The sequence below is a fragment of the Sciurus carolinensis genome, unplaced genomic scaffold, assembly GCF_902686445.1.
Source record: "Sciurus carolinensis unplaced genomic scaffold, mSciCar1.2, whole genome shotgun sequence".
In the NCBI taxonomy this organism is placed as follows: domain Eukaryota; kingdom Metazoa; phylum Chordata; class Mammalia; order Rodentia; family Sciuridae; genus Sciurus; species Sciurus carolinensis.
The window spans coordinates 209,012-223,959 of record NW_025920116.1 but is presented as its reverse complement, the minus strand read 5'-3'; the positions used below and the strand labels follow the sequence as shown (position 1 = coordinate 223,959).

The window sequence follows — 14,948 nt, the reverse complement described above, 5'->3', positions numbered from 1 at the left end:
ATTTTATTTTTAATAATTATGAATAAATTCAAGCATCTGTACAGGCCACCTAAATTCTTTTTCTTCAAAAAATTCTTGTCCTTTCTCCATTTTTCTGTTGGGCGGTCATATGTCCTTCATAAGAATCTCTGTAAATTAGAGAAATTGGTGCCTCTTGCCTGCTGTTCAGGCTACGGATTCTGCGGTCCACCTTCTGACCCCGTGGCAGCCATGGCCTTACAGGGTTTCTGGTTTGTAGGCAGTCAACATGTCCATTTTTTGTTTTTCCAACAAAGTTTGCAAATTGCTTAGAAAGAAATTTGTTCAGCTCAAATCCTTGATGTGTCTGAAACTTTTCTCATTATGAGGAGTAAGGCAGGGGTTCATCTTTTTTCCGTAAAAAAAATTAACTAGGATGTGCATGGTGCCTGCCACTCTTCCCAGCAGCTTGGGAGGCTGAGGCAGGAGGATCATGGGTTCAAAGCCAGCCTCAGCAACTTAGTGAGACCCTGAGCAACTGAATGAGACCCTGTCTCAAAATAAAACATAAAAAGGGCTGGGGATGTGGCTCAGTGGTTATACACCCTGAGGTTCCATCATGGGTACCAAATTTAAAAAACAAAACAAAACAAAACAAAACAAAAAAAAAACCAAAACCTAACTGACCTCGATCACAAGGAACTGCTTCAGTATTTCCAATAGCAAAACATTTTAACTCCTGTGTCCCCATTTAGGAGACCAGGAGTGTATCAAAGTGTCCCCGAGCACAGAAGAACATGCAAAAAGGAAATGGTGGTGTTGCAAGCCAGTACTACCAGAGGGATGCAGAAAAAGCAAACCAACGGCAGAGGTCAGCGTCAGTGCACAAAGAAAAGGACACTTAAGAAGGTTCGTCCCGAATGTCAGCTATTGTCACTGGGTGGGACCCGGGAATTGGGGCGGGGCAGCCCAGTGTGCAGAGAATGGTGGGCACCTGCGGATCACCTCCAGTCGTCAGACCTGCAGCGATCACACCTGCATCCTGGCACCCCCTCTGGCTACGCCCGCTCACAGTGACTCACATGGCCATCCTGGTTATAGTTGACTTTCATTCTTTTTATTTAGCCATGTCTTCTAGGATCTCATATGGGGAACCTCTACAGCTGTCGCAAAGGGGTGTGAGAACAGGGTCCTCTGCTAAGGCAGCTCTAGGGCCAGTCAGCTGCAGCCATGGTGCCAGCTGGCCTGTGGCCTGTTCCTGAAGACAGCAACACCTCCACACTCACAAGCGCCTACAGCGGCCGCCCGCTGCAAAGTGGGGAAAGACTCTCCCCAGGGACTGTCTGACCACAGGCCAGCCCTCTGCCCCAGCTTCCCACCCACCCTGCTGTAGGTGAGGGAGCAGAAAAGGCCTCCTCCTGCTCGAGGCAGCAATCACAGTCCCTCATTGGTGACGCCCAAGATGCCATCGGTCAGCCTTTTTGGTGGGTGATTCCTTCCAGCTCTCAATCTGAGTGGCCTCCTCCTTGACCTGTCCTCAGAGCACATACCTCTGTGACACTGAACAGGGCTCTCCACAGCTTCACGGTGTGGGAGGTGGTGGGCTCCTTCTCTTTCGCTGGTTTCTCTGTCTGAGAACAAAGAGAAAAGGCCACAGTGGGTTCCCTGAGGTGGCGGGAGCAAGGGACAGACTGGGACATCACAGCTCTAGGAGCAGCTGCAGCCAGGGTGGCGGGAAGTGCTGGCACCTGTGCCTGCCAGACTCAGGGTTTGGCCAGTGTGGAGGCAGTGGATGCAGGGTCCCCATTTGCCTCTGAAGTGAGAGCTGCAGCCAGGTCAGCACACCATGGACAGGTGAGCAGGCCACTGGCCAGCAGAGGGCCAGGATAGAGGGAGGAGCCAAGGCACCTACCCTGCAGTCGCTGATTTCAGCTGGCTCCATGCTACATGCAGAGGCCAGCCTCCTACTGAGCCTCTAATTCCACACGGATTCTGAATTCGGCACCTTTTCCTGTAATTCTGGACTCCAGATAGCTCTGCACAACCTAAGTTTTTGGTAGATCCTTTGGTGCTAAAACTTGTCCAGTAGCACTCACTCCCCAGCAGAGCCTGCCGTGAGCCAACAGGTGCAGCACAAGGTCATTTCTAGTCCCACCGGAGAAACGCTGATGTGCTGGGAGTGTTGCTGCCCCAACTCTGCTGGATATGGTGACCCCCAGGGCCACCCTGACTACAGGGGGTCAGGAGATGGCTGGAAGGCCGGACACTGCCAGGATGTCCTCTGCAGACGAGGATCAGAGAGGCCTGTGGGCTGAAGCATCTCCCCAGGCCCAGCAGCCCCCAAGGGTCAGAGCTGAGACTGGGCCTCGAACTCCCAGACTCCCTGCAGGGCACGGTAACTAGGGAGGAGGGAGGAGGAAGAGGAAAGAGAAGAGGAGGCAGAGGGAGCCCCTTCCTCTCATTGTGAAGCGAAAGACTGGTTGCTTCCAACTCAAGAATGGGGACACACACATGTCCAAGTGCCCTGTGTCTGCAGCAGAGGACTCCCCGTTGGGGGACAAGGTGGCCATCCTCAAGGGTCGTGTCCACCTGTATACTCTCAACTTCAAAGCCTGGAAGACCCAGGCTGGGGCCTGACCCCATCATGGGAGCCTGTCACTTCCCTTCTCCAGGCCTCAGTTTCCTCACCTATGAAATGGAAGAACAACAGCCCCAGAGATAATGAGGACATTCCATGATGGCGGGTTCATCACCAGGCACATAGTCAGGGCTTGACTAAACTCACCTATTGATGACGGCCTGTTCAAGTCCGTCTGCCTTGTTACTGAACACCACGTGCAACACGGCCACCACCCTCACTCCTCCCAGAGCCCTGACAGGTGGCAGGCGGCCCCTCCAGGTATGGCAGGCAGTGAGCTCAGAGGGGGCAGTCTTTCCTCCATGTGGCACCCCAGCAATGGGGCCGCAGGACCATGTGGACATGCACAGAACCCCTCCCTGTCCCCCAGAGGCACACACCTAGGCTCCGGGCTCCTGTGACCTCCTATTCCCAGGCAGGGCCTCTGTGCTCCCTCATACCTGTTGGGTCTCAGTGGCAGAGGACTCCTCTGCCTCACTCCTTTCATCACAGCTCACTGCTTCGTCCTCACTCTCCTCCTCTGAGGACGACTCGGCAGCGACCATCTTGGACTTCAGGTACTCCATGTCCGAGAGCCCCTTCTGTGCAGCTGTATTTGGCTCAAGACCTTGCTCTGCTGAGCGAGCCAGGGTGGAGGAGGGTCACCTTCCTGGGCAACCAGAGACCTGGGAAACATAGGGCTGAAAACCTAGAGGGCGGCCGAAGTGCCACAACAACCACAACCAGGGCCCCTGTGTCCAGTGGCCCCAGGAAACCCTGTGATGGGCAACAAGAGGGCAGAGCTCTGCAGTTCCTTATGATGGCACCACACACCCAGGGTTCCATGGCTCCTGCCACAGTCTGGTTCTCCCCTGGATGGCCCTCCCCAGTCACTGCTGACCCTCCTAGCTGGGTTACTTCCAGGCACGTAACATGTTAGAGAAGGTGTCGGTACAACCAAGGCCTTACTACAGAGGAAGGCACTATGGTGTCTGTCACCACAGAGGGCCGTCTGGTCTATCCCAGGTAGGGGTAACTCTCCATCTGAACAGCAGGACGGTGCCAAAGCACCTCCAGCACATCACTGTCAATGTGCTGTGTGCTGCGCTCTGGACGTCCCCATCCTGCTAACTGACACTGGACATGCTGTATAACATATGAAGGACACTAGGTAAGACGTCAGCCACTGAGGAGCTACAGATGGAGAGCCAGGGAGGCCAAGGTGTGTGCAGGGTGCCCCCCATGCTCGCGGGCTGCTGGGACTGTGTTCTAGCCTCTCACACCCGGGCAGGAGCCTAGGAGTCTGAGGAGGGAACCCGCCACCCCTCCCAGGCCTGTGAGCCCACCGCCTTTGGCTCCTCCCTCCCTGCTCTCCTCAGCCCACCTAGGGCCATGTCCGCCCCTGCAGCCCCTGCTCCCCTCTCCTGAGCCCTGAGATACTGCACCCTTGTCTGGGACCCCTTCTCTGCCCCCTGCCTCTGTGTCCCTCCAAGTCCTACGAGTCCTTCAGATTCCAGCTCAGCACAGAAAATCTGCCAGGCCTCCAGCTCACGCTACGTCCCTGTCTTCATCTTTAAACCAGCCCTGACTCGGACCCCCAACCAGATCTACCAACCTATACTACAACTGGTCACTCACTACCATTAGCTGCCCCGCACTGACCCGTGGGGACAAAGGCTCACCCCCAGAAAGGCCTTCCCAACAGCTCCCCTTCCAAGCCCTCCTGTCCTCTCTGTCACCAATGATGTGATCCAGGGGTGCTTATCTGCTATTGCTCCTCACCTCTCACCAGGAGGACAGCTGATGGCTCTAAGGAGGAGGGGCTCCTCTGCCTCCTGCTCAGTGCCATGTCCTCAGTGCCTAGCACACAGCATGTGCTCAGCCAATCCTGTTGATCACTAACTGAGTAAGTGAGCAGAACAGTCGCAGCAGACTTGCCAACTAAGAGAGCTTAAAAGCTGCGTTGGGCTGGCCCATGCTTGGGGTCGGGCAGGGCAGGCCGCCTGTGCATGCGAGCAGGTGTGGTGAGCATACACACAGGGCAGGCAGGCTGGGAAGGACACAGGTGCAGAGGCCCAGGCCTTACCTGCTGGCTCCTCAGCCACCTCCTCCTTGCTCTCCTGTCCAGAATCGGAGTCAAAGTTCAGGTAGTCACTGGTCAGCTTGCTCTTCCCTATCAGGGCTCTGTGTCTAGGGCATTGTTTGCCCCTGTGGCCACCTGGATCTGCTTCTGGTGAACTGACAGAAACTCCTGGAACTTGCTATCTTCCTTCAGCTGGTGGCACCAGAACCAGGGTGGCAGGGATATGGGGGGAGAAGAGGTGGAGGTGGCTCAGGTGTGGCCCAGTCATCCTAGCTCTCGGCAGGTCAGGCACCCTCTCACCTCTAGTGGGCACTGAGGGTCTGCAGGTCATCAAGGAGGCAGAGTGGACTCTGCAGGATGAGGCGACCAGGAGTCCATGGGGAGAGGGACAGAGGAGAGTGTGGCACTCTGCTTCGTGGACCAGCCCTCAATCTCAGATCTGCTGCCACCAGCCCTCTCCGTCAATGGGACACTCACCTTCTCCAGCTCACTTGGGACCTTTCTTTTCTTGTCATCCTAAAAGCAGAAGGCACAGACGATGAGGGTCACACAGAAAGCAGGAGGTGATCCCGCGGTGCCCACAGCCCCCCAGCTCCCTTGGGGCCACCTGCGTACTTTCTTAATTTCCAGGGGGACAGGGCCTCGTGTGGGCTGCTCAGGCTGCCTCAGTCTCCGGGCGTGTCTTCTCCAGGCTCAGGGCTTCATCGGGTCACCAAAAGACTTGCAGAACTCCACCTGTAGGAGAACAGGGCCATTTTCATACATGACACGATAGCCAGCAGCCCTACTGGTGCCCTTCAGCACCTGGGGACCTGGGCTTCTCAGAGACAGCTGTCACCGACTTGCTGAGCTGAGTGAATGACTACCGCCCCAGCCTTGGCTGGTCCTGTGATGTCACTACACTAGCTACAATTTACTGAGGCATCCCGCACACAGGTGCCCTCGAGTGCCCTGCAAGGACTGACCAGCTGAGCCCCCAACAGTGGGCAGCAGAGCTGCGACTCTCCCCAGTCCCCAGACCAGAAATGGGGAGCACAGAGATGTGAGGGAGCATGGGTGACCAGGTTGTAGGTGAGAGAGATCTCAGGTGCCTGGGGACCCAGAAGCCTGAGTTTTTAACCATCCATGCCAAAGGACGGCTTTGAGGATGACATAAGATGCAGGCCACATGTACAGCCAGGCAGGGGCAGGGACGAGTGACAGCTGTGGGGTCACTAGTGAGTGTGAGGCAAGTGCCACTGGCCTTGGGGAACAAGCATGGGTAATAGGGAGCCCAGGGCAGGCACGGGGCATGGAAGGGAGATGAGCCCATGAACCTCTCCAGACCCAAGGCTGCCTACACTCAAGGTGACTGTGGAGAGGGCTGGTCCTGCCCAGGGTGACAACAGAGGGCTGAGCCCAGGGTGACAACTCCCAGGTAGTTAAGGTTGCCCTGGTCACCAGGCCCTCCCCTGAAGAAAAAGCCTGCCATCTGGGCCCATCCTGCTGTGAGGATGTTCAAAGCAGTTGCTCCTATAATAACAGCAAGTCTGTGGTGCAAAACCCAAATACCAGAAAGTCTCTGTGAAGGTTAGAGGGAAATGACTCTGACTGCTATCATCAGAGAGGCACCGTCAGCCTCTGGGTAAAACCCATGCCCACCCCACGCCAGACCGCGGGATGCGGCTGCCTCGATGGGCTCTCGTGCCCATCAGTTTTCTCTTTCTCAGCAAAGCGCTGGAGACATTTTATCATGTCAGTGAACATTTTATCATGTGGGTGACCTGTGTGGGACCTCCTTCTCCTGGAAACTTCCTGACCCCTCCCTGGCCAGGGTGGGTCCTGCTCTGTCTTCCCAGGGTCTCTGATGCACTGACCACCCTGACCACAGCAGCCTGTGTCTGTCAGTGCTCTGCCTGTGCAGAGGCAGCAGGCTCGTGAGTACAAGAACCAGGGCACAGCTCTTCCCAGATTCCCAGCAGTGACTGATAGCTCCTGAGAGTGCACTTACGGGCAGGTTGATGCCCACCTGTGGCTCTCAAGTGCCCTCTTGGCGGGCAGCACAAGTGCCAGCCCAGGCTTCAGACGTGCCTGTTTTCACACCTGACAGCCTGCACCATGTCAAAACTCAGGACAGGCCAGCCACAGTTTGACTTGTTCTCAGGAGATTCTTACGAACATGGAAGAGTGGGACCTGGAAAGCTGGCCAAAGACCTCACAGCCTGGAGGACAGCCCTGGGACCCACGTGCTGGGTGAAAGGTGGATGGTGGGTGTTGCTCTGGAGAGGCAGGCAGGGTGAGCCTCCCGGCCACTCACTGTGATCCAGGACGAGTCGATAAAGTTCTTGTTGAAATGGCTCAGTGAGATCTGAGTCTCTTCCTCAGACTTGAAGCCAATGAAGACAAACTTGCGGAACTTGCTGTCTTTGGTGAACATGAGGCTGCAGTCGGTCAACGTGCCAAAGGCAGCAAGCAGCTGTCTGAATCGCTCTTCCTTCATCTAGGATAGAAGATGTGGAGGAGCTGGTGCGGCCTTATAGTGAAGGGACAAATGGCTAGAAACCCGGGGCTCCAGGGGTGGCCAGAGACAAGGAGGTGGCGGCATGTGCTTTACTAGTCAGGCCAGCTCTGACTCTAACACTCACTGGCTATGTGCCCTCTGCTCAAATCCCTGGTGAAGAAATGAGAATTCCAAGGGCCACATGATGTCATCATACCCTGTAGGGCTGCTACGAGGTCAAGACCAAGTACAAAATCACCTTTATGGCACTGCTTAGGACACACTTAAAGAGGCTGGTCAGAAGAAATGAGAGAGTGGGCATGCAAGTTCTGTGTGCCAACTGTGGTGGAGGATGCTGCAGCCTACCAAGGTGGCCACAACCTAAGCCCTAGAATGCTGGTTACACACCACACAGGGCACAAGGGATTTTGCAGATGTGATACGATTTGGAGTCTTGAGATGGAGAGATAATCCTGCATTATCCAGGTCCAAAGTAATCAAGAGGGTGATGGAGGGTCAGAGTCAGAGAAGGAGGTGTAAAGACGGAAACAGAGGGAGAGAAACTGGAAGATGCTGTGCTACACTTTGAAGACAGAAGTTCAAGGGTGTGGCTTGGAGTCCAGGGAGGCAGGCAGGTTCTTGAAGACAAAAAAGCAAAGGAACAGATTCTGTCCTCCAGCCTCCAGAAGCACGGCAACCCCACAAACACATTGATTTAAGATTTCTGAACTCCAAGACTGTAGGAATAAATACGCACTGTCCAATCTCCGAGGTGTGGCAAGCTGCTCGGGCAGCCATGGAAATCCGACCAGCTGATGTTGTTACAATCTTGTCAAGTGACCCCCATTCCAGGCAGAACTGGCTGCTGGCTTCCAGCATCCTCACGACCCCAGGAACACCCTCACAACTCAGCAGAGAACTATGTGGGTGGTAGTGGTACTAAGAGGCACCTGGGGGATACAGAAAACCAAACCATCTTGAAAACACAGAAACCCATAGGTACTGATGGCCCAGGAGGAAGAAATTTTCAGAGGCAGCTTTGTAGTAACTCTGGTCTCACCCAAATATCACACTCACTGAGTTAGGAGTTTTTATGCACATTTTAGAGAGGAGAAAATGGAATACTCGGAGAATAAATGACCTGCTCAAGGTCTACAGAATCCAGGGCTGTGTCAGCTCAGATGTACAAGTGAACTCATGCCCCCACTGCACAGGGGGCCTCGCTGAACTCTGACCCCATCATTCTGCTGCAGGGACTGTCAGCTCCTCCCTGTTCCCACAGGAAGCCTCTCCAAGATCCCGCACATGGGTCAGTAACCAAACCCCAGTGGGCTCCCAAAGTACCCGGCTCATAGTTCAGTCCCTGCATTTTGATCTGGTGTCTGTTTCCTCTGCTACCCTGCAAACTCCATAAAGCAGGGACCAAGTCTTGCCCACTTCTGTCTACACTGTCAGCAACACCAGAAGCACTCATTACTAAATGTTCATCTGTTGGAAAATAATTAAGTGCATGCAATTATGCTAAGAGAGACAATGGGGTACTGGTCAGAATTGCCAATTCTAGAACCACACTCCTCAATTCAGTTCCTGTTGTATGAATTATCACCTGTGTGTGACTTCAGGCCAATAACTTTGCCTCGATATGCCTTGGATATAAGAGTAGATTCTGTCTTGCAGGCTTATGTGAGGATTAAATGAGTTACTGTACCTAATGCATCTGGAACAGTGCCCAGCACATAGTAAACTCTCTAAGGGCTAACTACTACTGTTACTGTTTTTGTTGCTAATTCTTTCATTCATCAGGCAACATGAACAACAGAAAGAATCTGCCACACTGAGAGGCAAAATGAAACTAGGAGAGAAAAGAAGGGTAGCCCTGCTGAAATTCTCAGCCAACTAAGTGAAGCATCAGGAGATGCTGTTTAAAGTGGGTGGATGGATCAATAATAAATATCTTTAAAGTATTCTACTTAGGGTAAATAGCAGGATATTTAAAAATACTTAGAAGTTGGAGGGAAGGAATAGATTATCTAAGGTCCTCTTCTTTCATAGTAGAGGGAGTCAGCAGTTAGTCCCTGGGATAAACTACAGGGATGAGCAAAGTACCTGGGTCCACAGAGAAGCCTATGGAGAGTCCTTTTAAAAACAAATCATTTGAAGATGGGTACTCCCAGAGAGTTGGAGTAAAAGACTTTACTTCTCATTTTATATACAACTGTCCTGTTTTAATTTTTTAAATCATGAGGCATAAGTTCCTCCTACATGACAAAGAGTAAAAAAACCCTAAAACACTATAATAAAAGCGAAATGGCTCCTTGAATTCTCTTTCTAGGGAAAGAAACTCCCCAGAACAGAGGCAAGAGTTCCGAAGACATTCTCACACCATCCAAATGACTCTCTTTGTATTGGGGCCATGCGATTCCTGGCCACACAAGTGGTGTGGGTGCTCTCTATTCAAGAACTACAGTGAAAGAGGAAAGATGCCCACTTCAGTCCACTGCATCCGGAAAGACATTGCCACATCCATTCATCCATTTCTTCACTTGCTGATCAGATTGTTTCATCAGAAGCCTACCTAGTGCTGGGTTCTGTGCTAGGCTCTAGGCAGACAGTAAAGTGCAGCTAGGATAAATGGTTTAAAGTCCTTGGCAATATTCCTACCTGTCCCAAGGGGGATGGATGAGAGTGGGGATTGGAACACAGGTCCTTGGAGGCATACTCCCCACAAGCCTCCCCAACAGACTCCCAAGTGGGAGGGCAATACAAGTACCATGATGGTTCAGACACTGACCAACAAGAAAACGTGATCCATCGAGAGAGACTGGGGAGCAGCATGAGGCAGAGGTTGGCATTTCCCTAAAAAGAGGGTTGTTGGGTTTGGAGTCAGGTACCCATGGACTGGATGGGAAACCTTGGGCAGCTGCTATTCTCTTTCCCATAAGTCAAGTGGGGATAAATCCAGGATTCTGCCCCTTTAGGGTTTCGGATCTGCCCAAAGTCCCACCGAAGGCAGAAGTCTCTCAATTTTCTCCAGCCAACCCTTCCCCACACCTCCCAGCAGGCCCCACTTTCAGAGTCCCCAAACCTGCTTCTTCCATCACCCCATTCAGAGGTTCTTCATGATCATTCATGACATGGCACAAATCCTGCATTTTCCCACAACTTTCACGCTGCAGTGGTTGGTGCCCCCATCTTCAGCACGCAGGAACAAAGTCACGTTGCCTCGTTCTTGACCCGCCCATCCAGAAGTAGCGTGGCCAAAGCCGGTCGTGCCTGAGGAGGTCACAACCCTAAGTGGTGAGCCTGTGCGCTTCCATTCTGCGCAATGCGGCGGTTCAGTCGGCAGGGGACGCTGGTTCACAACACCCGCGGGAGATTGCAAGGGACCTGCTCTATGAGGAGCCCTAAGCAGGGCATGTGGTTTTGTGTCCCATTTGTATTGTGTTTTACTGTTGATTTTTAAGACAGCCCTGAGAACGGGGGCTAGATTAGGGATCCTTGCCTCCCTTTGGAAGATGGAGAAATAGGCTTTCTAAGCCCTGCAGGGTCAATGGTGGAATGTGCACATTGGAAACAAAGTTCCATTTTGCAGGCGGTCAACCTGGGACCCAAGGAGTGAAGCTATTCCATTTAAGAGCGGAGATTGGAGGCAGGGGATGCCTAGGACTCCGCAGTGAGCACCGATATCTTCAGCTTCAATGCTACAAGCAGATGCCAATTCTGGATGAGCTTCTAAACCCCTGCCTGCCAACCTTCTAGCTGGGAGTTCTTGACCAGACTAACCGTGAGTCTTTGCACTTACTTCTGTAAAACCGGGGTAGTTCTCTACTATGCTAGGGTTCAAGGAGGTAAGAAGGGAACGGGTCCTGGGTGTCATTCTACTGCTTCTCTGAGCATCCTGTACCACTGTTGGAGGGAGGAGGGGGGCCTGTAAAAAAGCCGCCATTTCCTCTCCAGAATGACGGGCACTTCCTGGCCACTTACCACAGTGCCTTGGTGTCCCTGGCCTGGTTTCCCCAGTTTTTGTGATTTTCTTCACTTGAAAGCCACCCTCCCATCCTTTTGATTGTGATTGGAATTAGCAACTTTACTGCGGTATACTCCACACCCTGTTCAAGTCACCTATTGAACGTCACAAACCCTGGTTTTTGTAGATTTGCCAAGTTTTGCAGGCACCAGCATCACCCTCGATATTAAAATGTTTGTACATCCCCCAAAGAAATCCTGCAGAGTTCAGCTGTCATGGGCCAATTCCTGCTCTCTCCAGGCCCTGGCAGCCACAGGGATTGACATTCTGTCTACAGGGATTTGCTCATTAGACTTTCCACGCAATGGGATCATGCGACTTGTGGTCTTTTGTGACCGGTTTCTTTCATTTAGCACCGTGCTTTCAAGGTTCACCCATGGGCAGCATGTGTGAGTGCTTCCTTGTGTTTCTTGCTGAGGAATATCTCCTGTGGATAAAGAGCATTTCCTCATCCATTCCTCCGTGGACAGACATCTGGGTGTTTCCTACCCAGTGGCCGCTGTGGATGACATTGCTATAAACTTTCCAGTGTTTGTGTGGAAAGGTGTTTCCATTTCCCAGGGGTAGATTCCTGGGAGAGGCATTGGGGAGCCACACACCGACCTTTCCAGAAGCGAGCTGTTGTCCACAGTGGCTGCACCTTGTCCATTCCTGTCAGTAGCACACGGAAGTTCGAGTCCCCATCTCCTCTTCAATTCTAGCCATCCTAGTGGGGGTAAAGCCATATCTCACTGTGGTTTGGGTTTGCAGTTTCCTGTTGGCTCCTGTTGCTGAGAATCTGTTCCTGAGCTTTGGGCCATTTGTGTATCTTTCTGAAGCAACCCCCTCTCTCATTCTCCAAGACCAGCTCAGACACAGTGTCCTTGAACCCACCTCTTCCTCACCGAGTCCCAGATGCCTGGACCTCATGCGTCCGCCCTACCATGAGCATGCAGAAGTCACTACCAGAACGCACTCAGCTAATTCAGGGCTACAGATGGGGCCCCTTGGTCTTGCCATGTCATGGTGCCCAAGGGGCCTGAGCAGATCTGTCTTTGCAAAATGTCACAGGAGGCACCAGGAGAAGGCAAGCAATCATCAATGAAGGTCTGTAGATTCCAAGGGTTCCAGGCAGCTGGTGAGAAGAACCGGGTATGGGTCCTCGAAGGACACTCCAGTCAGCATGAAGCAGCTGTCTTACACAAGGGGACCTCCCTGGATATAGTCTCCAGAAGCCATGCTATAGAAGATTGAACAGTGGGAGAATGGAGTCCCCATCATGACCCCAGCACCTGTGACTGTCACCCTACTTCCTGTTTCCTGTTGTGGCCACCCCTAGGCTGAGCCAGCCAGAGACCAGAGATAAGGAGTGTCAAGGAGCACACAGGTAGCTCCAGGGCACAGGGCACGGTGAAGGAGCAGGGACAGTCGGGAGACTGATCCCTAGACAGTGACTGGAGCCCAGGACGACCTTCAAGCAAAAAGCCAACCCATGTGTGATGAGTTCTGTCACTGGATGGATGGGGAGCAGGGTGCAGGGTCCCCATTCTTGTGTGCTGGGGCAGCCCTACCTTTGGGAACGGTCCACGGTCAAGGTTGGGAGGGCCGTTCCTCCTGGGAACATCCAGGGTGAGTCTGCCCCTCCTGTCCCTGGCCTCCTGAGGTCTGCGGGAGCTCTTTGGTGTTGCCCAGGTCATAGATGCATCACGTCTTCATGCCCACAGAAACGCCATCAGGACAGCGGTCATGTTGGCCTGAGCTGCCTAGCGAGTGCATGTCAGCCTCACCATCCTATCTCCAAATTGTGGTGCCATGAGGGGCACTGACAGTTAGGACTCTCTCCTCTGAATTTGGGGTCATTCAGCTCACAGCAGTGACATAAGCCAGAATCATCTCCAAGGCCCCCAGGGAAGGGGGAGGGCACCCAGGAAGTGGGTGTCTGACTGGAGGGACGCACCCTTTGTGTTGAGTAACCTTGGGTAATTCAGTGTTTTCACCCCAGAACTCCAGAGACAGCACACATGGCCCCAGGGCAGCCACATTGTTGTAGCTTTAAGTGAAAGGGCCGTAGGGTGGCGGGTTCCCGGGAGCTGCTGTAACAAATGACCAGAAACCAGGTCTCTTAAAATTAGAGAAATTTATTCTCTGACAGTTCTGGAGGCCAGAAATCCAAAATTCAAACTGTGGACAGGGCCGTGCTGTCTGAAGGCAGTAGGGGAGGGCTCCCTGGCCTCTTCCAGCCTCTGGGGACTCCAGGGCTCCTGGGCTTGTGGCTGCCTTGCCCCAGTCCCCCTGTCTGTCTTGTGGCCTCTCCTTTCTTGTGTCTGAGTCCACCCCCCATTCCTCCCTGCCTCTGATTAGACCCCTGTCACTGGCTTAAGGACACTTTCAATCCAGGTCGATCTCATCTCAAGATCCTCAATTCCATCTGGTGATGTTCTGAGCCGGGGGTTAGGGTGGGGACCCACCTGATTTGTAGTGGGTCACTCTGAAGACCAGACCTCACCCTCTCTGTGTCGTGGATGTCTATTCCTTTAACACACAGGCATGCCTAACTGTGCACCCTTCATGGCCTGGTAGATAGCAAGCATCTATTCTGAAACAGCCAGGAGAGAGGATTTTGCCTGTTTCCAACACAAAGAAGTGATCCATGTTCCAGGTGGTGGATAAGTCACTTATCTGAGAATAACCTCATCAAAAAGTACAACTCTCCTGGGTCAATTAAAAAATAAATTAAATCTCTCTCTCTCTCTAATCCTCCTTTCTTTTTCCCCTCTACCACAATTCTCCCTGACTGAGGGAGGGTTCCCATACACTGACCATATGCTTGCAAGTACCACGTACCAGGTATGTGCATTTTCTCCAAGACTCCTTACAGCTGACCCCTGATCCTCCCATTAAAAAAAAGTAAATAAATACATTTCAGAGAGACCCAGACACTTTTCTGAGGTCACACAGCTCAGACCAGAGTCTTGCTCACAACCCAGGGTTTGCCCTCTCTGAAGCTATTGGAAACAGAACCACCAATTCAAAAGCCACCACTGATGGCACATTCTTGGACCCTCTGTCCCTTGCTGGAGTCTGTCTTGGCCTGTGAAAGGAGATTAGGCCTGGCTCTTGGCTTCTATCTGCTCCTTGAGATGGAGTCACACCAAAGACCTCACAAGCCTGAGGCAGAACATATGGAACTTGCATGACTTTCTTCCTTGAAAGCAGAGGAGATCCGTGGCCTCACCCCCAAATTCACACCTTAAAACCCTGTAGACTCAGGCCCATGTAAAAATGTGGACCACAGGCAGCATTTTTTTGAAAAATCACGCAGCCACAGCCCCAGGCAGCCCCATCCCACCCCTTCCTGGCCCATCACCTCGACTTCTGCTGGGGACCTGGTCATTCTTCTTCCTCCCCTGACAGAGCCTGTGAGCTTTCAGGGGCAACGGTGATGAGGTTTCCAACCAATTTTTGACCAAACGGATTTCCAACTGCATTTGAAGAGGAAAATATCTGTCCAATGTACCCAATAATAAAAAATGAGTTTCTAACGGTTTATTTAGCCACCAAATACCCCCCAGCCCCAACTCCCACTCTCTGCAGGTTTCCATCCAGCATTAATTCACTGGCACTCTTAGCATGCAAAGAAATAGGCCCTTCTGAGTCCATTCTGCAGAGCATTAGCTTCAAGGCCTGTTGAAAACAGTTTAGCATCTGCTCTTAATAGACACCACAGCATACAGGGTGGGTGAGGGTGGGGACGGGGGATTCCCAGTGGCAGGGAACAAACATGAAATATCCAGGAAGCAACCAG

The 14,948-nt window shown here is 52.6% G+C and overlaps 1 pseudogene; it reads right to left on the bottom strand.

Annotated features, from left to right (window-relative positions):
* The window catches only part of LOC124973567 (probable RNA-binding protein 19), a 65,828-nt pseudogene extending 57,812 nt beyond the window's left edge, over positions 1 to 8,016 (bottom strand).
* Positions 8,017 to 14,948: the final 6,932 nt, after the last annotated feature.